Source organism: Amphibalanus amphitrite, unplaced genomic scaffold (assembly GCF_019059575.1).
Source record: "Amphibalanus amphitrite isolate SeventyFive unplaced genomic scaffold, NRLGWU_Aamphi_draft 000212F_arrow, whole genome shotgun sequence".
Taxonomy (NCBI): Eukaryota; Metazoa; Arthropoda; class Thecostraca; order Balanomorpha; family Balanidae; genus Amphibalanus; species Amphibalanus amphitrite.
The window spans coordinates 29,394-37,523 of NW_024881707.1; the positions used below are offsets into that span (position 1 = coordinate 29,394).

At 47.0% G+C, this 8,130-nt stretch overlaps 1 long non-coding RNA gene across 1 annotated transcript; it reads left to right on the forward strand.

Moving 5' to 3' along the window:
• The first annotated feature begins 6,654 nt into the window (after positions 1 to 6,654).
• On the forward strand, positions 6,655 to 7,617 carry LOC122385258. Its single transcript, XR_006257180.1, has 2 exons — positions 6,655 to 6,892; positions 7,157 to 7,617. It is a non-coding gene; the product is annotated as an uncharacterized LOC122385258 (long non-coding RNA).
• The last annotated feature ends 513 nt before the right edge of the window (positions 7,618 to 8,130 follow it).

Below are 8,130 nucleotides of genomic sequence, written 5' to 3' on the forward strand. Positions count from 1 at the left end.
TCTAAGGAATTTTCACTGGGGGGGGGGGGGCAGAGGCTCAGAAGCCAAACCTAGGGTACCCCCAAATCCGGTTTTCTGATCGGAATTAGGCCACTTATTTTTCGTCACAGCCCTGATGCCATGATTTTTATTCTTATTTTGAGAAAAAAAGAAATAGTAGGCCACCTGACCTTATACCAGTGGATCCAGACCGGCACGGGCAGGGTGACATTTGGGGTAAATATCCCCCGCAACGTCCGAAATGGACGAAAATTTCCGGCTTTCCGAAAATGAAACAAAATGCCTTTACTAAAAAGTACCCGCGCCCTGATGGGGGGCCATTTTGGCCCCCCTTGTAGTTTTTCTTGAATAGCGAGAAAACGGCGGCGCGCAGCGCCGCCAAATTTTGGGTACCTTACCGGGCATCAATTTGACACCTTCACACAAAATTTCAAGTCACAGGTCACCTCAGGTCAGGAGTTATTGAGGTCAAACTGAGGTCATGTTCGAATAAAAAATGAGCAAAAAACATGACATCTTGAAACGCTCACCAATTCTACAGTTAACAAGCAATTTTAAAGTTCTTTATGTGGTTGTGTAGAGAAAAAATGGCGCTACAAAACTGCTATCTCGGATTTTCAAAATTTTTGGATTTTGACCTCAAAAAATTCAAAAAATTATTTTTTTTTATAAAAACTCAAAAAAAAATCCGAAAAATTTTCCAATTTCGAAAAAACCGGAATATATGTGATAGTCCCTGCGCTCTTCGATATACATACCAAATTTGAGATCGATACCTCTTTTTTTGGCCAAGTTATAGCGAAAAACTGTTAAAAATTGATGACGTTAAATTTTTGAACTCAATTTTTAGCAATTCTAGACCTCGTAGCGCAAAACGGAGACCACCATTGAACTCCCCGTGACAAGCTGCATCGAATCAATACCCATTTTATGCAAAAATATCAACTTTGAAATTTGACCTAATTTGACCTGACCTTGACCTGACCTTGACCTAACCTTGACCAAAACGTGACCTAAGCTGGCCCAAAAGTCTGCCTGACCCACATAACCGCATTTGTCATGTAAAATGGACCATAAAACATGTATCACACGACACTTTCATATTGTGACCCCCCAGTGACCTGACCTCTGTGACCTGACCTGGTATCAGTGACCTCAAATAGCAAAATATGTGTTTGAAGAACATTTCCTCATCGATGATTTTCAATGAAATGCATTTTACTCGATTTTACAACGCATTTCTTGAAATGCCTGTAAACGGTGAAAATTCGGCCTTTGACCTGACCTGTGACGTCATCGGTTTGACCGAGGTCAATGAAATTGGGTCACAAGGTAGTTCCCCGTTGGGGCTATCTAACGCCGTTTACCGCTTGTCGCTATGTTGCGTGGTTCTCGAGATCTTAGGGGGGGGGCAAAATGCCCCCCCATCAGACCGCGTTGCTCGGCAGAGCCCATCAGGGCGCGGGTTAAACGGAACAGCAGTGCGTAAGGAATCTAACCGACCGCAGAAAGTGTGAGGGCTTATGTATCGATTTCCCAAACGCTGGAAACCAACAGCTACTGCCTGAAAACAGCTCACCATCCTAAAAAGCTACTTGCCTGAAAATGACTCAAGAAACAGGCCACAGTTCAATGAGAATGAGGGTCAGGGAACAGGTTAATTACATTTTCAGGAAATGTGTAGAGTTGAAGTAATCACGAGAATACCTACTAAAACTTTTGCCACGCTGGGCCAATTTTTTTATGCGAGTTATTCGCAAAAAAACCTAGGTGTGGGGTCTATCATACCCCTCAATAAGTGAGAGGGCTTATCGCTGCTAGTCCCAAACACTGGAAAAAATAAATTTTTATATCGTGCTATAAAGCTCAGCCGCACTCTGATTTGACCGTAAAAAATTACTCTACAAAAATAAACCCGTCTCCTGAAAAACATAATACTTCTCCGTGTTGAACCGTAAGCGCTTGACTGATTTAGACTATAGAGGGCGACCGTTCGGGGTGTTTCCTTCTCAAAGTGATACTGATGCCCCGTTCGGGCTTCAGTCGGCGTTCGATTACAAAATCTGCAATGTCTGACCTCATTCCGCGGCTCATCCTAGGCGTATCTGTAAAAAAGAAAAACTGTAGATAAGAAACCAACGATATAAGGAAACTAAAATTGGTAACGTGGTGATCGTGGAGATAGTCTGGATTGTTTGTTTATTAACCCGCGCCCTGGTGGGGGGCTATTTTTTGCCCCCCCCCCCCCTCCAGACATTTCGATATATCTACAGAACCGCTGCGCCGATCGTCACCAAACTTTCAGTACCCTCCCGGACATCAATTTTACACATTGTGACCAAAAATTTTGCCAAAGGCTATGATAGGTTGGCCGGCAATGACGTAAGAGTGACGTCATGTTCTGCCGTTTTCGACCCAAAAAAGGGTTTCGCGGGAAGAGCTGTCAGGCCTATAGCTTTGCAAATACAGAAAAACGATAAAGACATAAAAGCTGTAGATTGACAGGGCTACAGCCTACAAAACTACTATCTCGAATTTTTGAAAATTTTGGATTTTGACCCCCAAAAATCAAAAAATATATTTTTTGAATATAATAGCCGTAAAATCCAAAAAGTTTTTTGAATTTCGCAAAAACCGGAACATATGTGATAGTCCTTATCGCCTTCTATCCACATACCAAATTTGAGATTGATACCTCTTTTTTTGGCGAAGTTATACCGAAAAAAACTGTTCAAAATTGATGACGTCAAATTTTCAAACTCAATTTTTAGCAATTCTAGACCCCGTAGCGCAAAACAAAGACCACCATTAGACTCCCCGTGACGAGCTGCATCGAATCAATACCCATTTTATGCAAAACTATCAACTTTAAAATTTGACCTTTTTTTACCTGACCTTGACCTGACCTTCACCAGAAAGTGACCTAAGCCGTACCTGATAGTCTTATAACCAACACCATTGAGTTGGAAATGAAAAATTGGCCATAAAACATGCATCGCACAAGCTAAGTACCTAAAGTTAGGTTCATGTGACCTGACCTGTGACCCTTGGTGACCTGACCTGTGACCTGACCTGGTAATGTCAGTGACCTCTTATAGCAACATATGTACTAGGCAACTGACGCCCTATCGCTGATTCTCGACAAAATGCGTTTTCTTCGGTGTTATAGCGCATTCCCAGATGACCCGTGAACGGTGAAACATTTCATCTTTGACCTGACCTGTGACGTCATCGGTGACCCCGAGGTCAATGAAATTTGGTTTCCTTCGACAAATTTGACAGGCCTTTCGAACGCCGTTTGAATTTTGCGGATCCGTCCAGTAGTTTCGGAGATACGAGAGGGGGGGGGCAAAAAATACCCGCCCCCCCACCCCACCAGGTCGCGTTATAAACAGACCCCACCAGGACGCGGTTTAAAATTTTCATGAAATTGTGTGGTAGAATGGCTCTAATTTTCTAAAATTTACCGTTATAGACCATTTTTGGAAAGTGACACCCTTGGCTCGACAGTCGCCAGTTTGATTTCACAAGCTGGAGAGGTCCTCCATGGCAAGTACTCGGAAACTTAAACGACCTCTCCACTGCCCTCACCCGCTTCACACTTCATCCAACACCCACTCAAAATAATTCACGGGCACATGGCAGCCTAGCGCCCGACAGCGGCCCACAGGATCTGGGTGTTGGACCCGGCCTGCACTGCTGCCATCTGAACGGCATCGGACCGAACTAACGATCCGCGGGCGCCACCTGTCGGCACTGTGTTCCAGCTCCCAGCTTCACCCCACCCGAGGTCCATTTCAGTACACCAGCGACATCTGTGCAGGCTGGTGCCAGTCTCCTCTTTCCCGTGGCAGTGCGGCCGAGGTGTTATATTCAGACCTTTGGGCCTCGGTATTACCTAGCTTTCCCCGTTGACGCGTTATTACTATGGCCAAAATCAGACATAGCACTGGTTCTGACCGGTTAATTGACCATTGACCTTGGTATAAAACGCGATGATGGTCATTACAAACCAGGTTGTTTTTCGCAAATAAGTATAGTTGTCAGGGCTGCGGAGTCGATGGGTTTTTAGGTGATTCCGACTCCGACTCCGACTCCGGCTTCCAAAATCGACTCCGACTCCGACTCCGACTCCGACTCCGACTCCAGCTCCGACTCCGGACATTGATCATTAAGTCCATATATTGAAATCAAATTTCATGTCGGAGATCTTTTTATCGTACCTGAAGGCTGAGGCGGCCAATTGCGCGTTCCAATGCCTTACATTGCAAATAAGTGGGCACTTCTTAATTGGCAATAAAAAAGCAGGCTTAGACGCAGCAGCCGTCTAGGCGTCTAGCTTTTTTCTATGAAAACGATCGTTCAGAACAGGGGTATGTCCTTAGCTTCAACAAAATCTGATTATGAAAGGTAAATGAGCGAAATATCGTGAAGCAACCAGGTGTAGGGCATGACTTTGAGTCATGCAGTGTTAACTCCGACTCCAGAGTCGGAGTCGGTAAGATTTTAGCGACTCCAACTCCGACTCCGAGTCCGGGCAAAACTGCCGACTCCGACCGACTCCAACTCCGACTCCGACTCCAACTCCGCAGCCCTGATAGCAGTGTATTATTTTTCTCTCTCGTTTGTTAACTGTTTTGCCCTATTGTTACTTTTTACCCCGCACCTACGCATCTACCGACGTTGTCACACCTCAGCCTGAATATTTGAAGGTGCCCTTTCTTCAATTGCCACTTGTTTTGATGTCGTATGTAAGTACGCACTGCACGCACTATAAGTAAAGTAATCTTGCCACGCAGTGCGCTGGGACGCAGTTTGAGGCCCGCTGAAATCCCTCGTCACGTCGCCAGCCGGATACGTGCAGGGTGCTCACAAACACCCTCTACTAAGCGAGAACAACCGCTTTTGCGCAGCATAATGCGAAGTACGGTCTGTCCTTGTCCCCAGCAGCGCAGTTGTAGGCGGAAGTATAAAAGCCGCCTGCGTACTAGCGGAGAGCAAGCAATTTCGAGCGAAGGCAAGGCCAGTTGGATGAAACTCTGATGCCTTTGACAAGAGAAGTGCACTATTCAAGACAAGAGATGAAGATCGTGCTCTTGGTGGTAAGCTCGCCTCTTTCAGCATGTAGCTTTGATGTGTCCAAACTTTTAGATAAATCCAAACGCTATGAGTTGTCCATAATTTCTCCTCGTGATTGTCCTATATTTCAGGTACTCGTTATTGGCTGCACGCTGTTGTTCACCATGACGCCACTGGCTGAGGCGGCGGCCCAGCGTTCCCCGTACACCGGGCCCACCAGCTTCCAGGCTCGGCCGCACTGCACGTGCAAGACCTGCTGCAACACCTGCGCCCTGCAGTGCCGTCAGTGCTGCTTCCGCGGCTCCCAGCGTGAGGTCGCCGGATGAGCGCTGAAGCTGGAGATCGGACCACAGCATCAGTGGGACAAAGTGATTTTTGGCTGGCTTTAAATTGTAAGTAGTGCAGACAATAGTGAACTCAACAAATTTGGCGCATGGATCGTTCTCTAGTATGCACTGTATGACAGTTGACTGCATAATCCAATGTTACTAGAGGGGACTGGCAAGCTAAGAGTATGTCGATTGTTCGAAAAATGTGTTTTGTTTCTGTTTTTTATGCAATCAATTTTTGCGACAAAAAAAAAATCATTAATAAATTGCTCATGTCAAGCTGCGATGTGCGGTAACTGTAAGTGTTATATGTTTCCTTAAAAATATGTCCCGTTTCGGAGTTCCGAAGGCGCCCGATGTGTTTGGCACTCGTAGCTTTGCCTATTGCCACAGAGGATGGTGTGGACAAAGGGCACAGATGACAAAGGAGATGGTGTTGGGTACGTGAGCCCCATGTATCGTGGTGGCTGGTGAGGTCAGCCCTCCCTCCCTCGCCCTCGCCTGTAGCTAAGCGGCCCCTGACCCGGTGCCGGTGTCAAGTGCTGTCTGGGCAAATTGTAGATAATTACAATAACATATACCGAATAAATGGTAAATGGGACTCAATCATTCCTCGTCTGTCGGCAAGCCATTTGTTTGACCATACTCGTCTACACGAGCTTAGTGCGCATGTACAACGCACTGTAAAACGCTGAAGTGCTTTATCGATTCCACCGCCTAAACTACACATACCTGTCATAATATACATAGCATTTTATTGGATTAAATTGCCAAGACAACTAACAAGAAAACCTCTAGTTTATAGCCACGGACGTCAACAATCTTACGAGCTCATATTTGTCTATCCCAAGAAGCATCAATATCTGCATCTCCATAGTTTGCATCTGATGGCCGGATTAGATCGGCGGCGGCCCCTCCCTGAGGCGCTTCGTGGAACGTGGCGCAGTCGGTCTCTTCCTCCTCCCTCTCTGGAACGCCCTCTGTTTGGTGCCAAGGTGACTCCCCAGAGGCCTTATAAAGCGCCACCGGACCGACAGATCACCGTTCCGTGCTTCTATCCTCAGGATACAGAAATCCTTCTCCTCCACGCCGCAACCCCCTCCGGGCTGGACAGGCACCTTTATCTCATGCGGGCTGCTCCCTTGGAGCGGCACCGCTGCTCCCGAGGGAGCGCACCCCGTAGCCGGGTGCAGTGAGTGCCTTGGGGCTGGGTGGCCTGTCCTCTGGACGGGCTCAGCCCCGGCGACTCACTAGGGTGCCTGCCCAGACCAATGTCTCCCCCTATATCCTATCATCCTCCCGGCTCTGAAATGGTCTTGCCAGACCGAAAGGGCCTAACCCAACAAAACAAACAAACAAAAAAAAAACGACAGATCGGGATCATTACTGCACGAGCAACCTTTGAGGTCGGCAGGCGGGATCGACTGTGAAGCGTCTAGAGTCGGAGAGGATAGCAAGAAAAAATGAGGACAGTGGTGATCATGGTAAGTACAAACATTTTTTCTAATGTGAATCGAAGTATTTAGACGTTTTCGGTGCCCTCCTTCGCTCACCAAGCTTACGTTGACGGATGGCTCATCTCGTCATTGGATTGCTGCATGCCGTCTTTGAAATGCCTATTAATGCCACATTTTAACGTCTATTCGATTGAAATAACAAATACCTTGTAATTGAATAGATGGTCAATTTTGGTAGGCATCATAGACATAAGACTAAAAAAGCTATCCCCTACTCCCCTTGATTTTTAGCTGCTGGCGGCGGGCTGCCTGCTGCTGCTGATGTCTGCCCTGCCCGCCCTGACGTCTGCCGCCGCTGCGCCGCGGGCCGCCCACCCCCTCCTGGCCCCGGACGACGGGGGTGGCTGCTGTGACCAGTGCTGCCCCTCCTGCAAGCGGTCCTGCTACTACTGCTGCTACGCCTGACGAACTTTGTCGTGAAATCATCGTAACAGGCAGCTAAAAACAAGCGGTAGATCGGGCAGACTTCAGACCGTTGACGCTGCCGGCAATCCGCTCGTGTTTAAATGATAAGCAACTAATTGGTTGACCGATGGTGCGTACTGCGTTGCATCAGCGTTCTTTTATTACAATCGAGTTATTCGATACGTGTGTCTGTATTTGTTATGTGCGACCGCCCTGTGACCGTCCTAATATTTTTTGTGTCTAAGGACTATACTGAATATCAAATAAATTATTGCTTGTTAAAAGTAGCAGTAGCTGTATTTATCCCACGCAATGACGTTAAGCAATACTACAGCAAAACTTTAACTATATATATGACGCCTCATATCACAGTACCTAGAAAGTTGAAAACCTAGGACGAAACTTTTTCAGTTTCGTAGTCTTTCCTTCTTGCCGAGCGGTAAGGTACTACCAGCTTCGAAAAAATTACCTGAAGTTTCCCGAGAATGAGAGATAGAGGCTCAATCGGCAGGCGCCTCGTTCGTCGGCAGTTTTGAGACCATGAGCATTGAGCAGCGGTGCGAGACGGCTCGTTGTGGCCATTGGGTTCACGACCGCGATCTCTTCTATGTACAGTACAGAGACTGACCGAGATCGTGAACCCATTGGCATACCTATATGCTGATTAGGTCCCTTTCCCTTCCCAGATCTCCATGCATGAACACATGCATGTGCATGACTCACTATCCAGTGTGCACATGCAATGCCAAGGTACTAAAATGACGTCTAATACCTACCGGCTTCCATTCACCCGCGCCCCG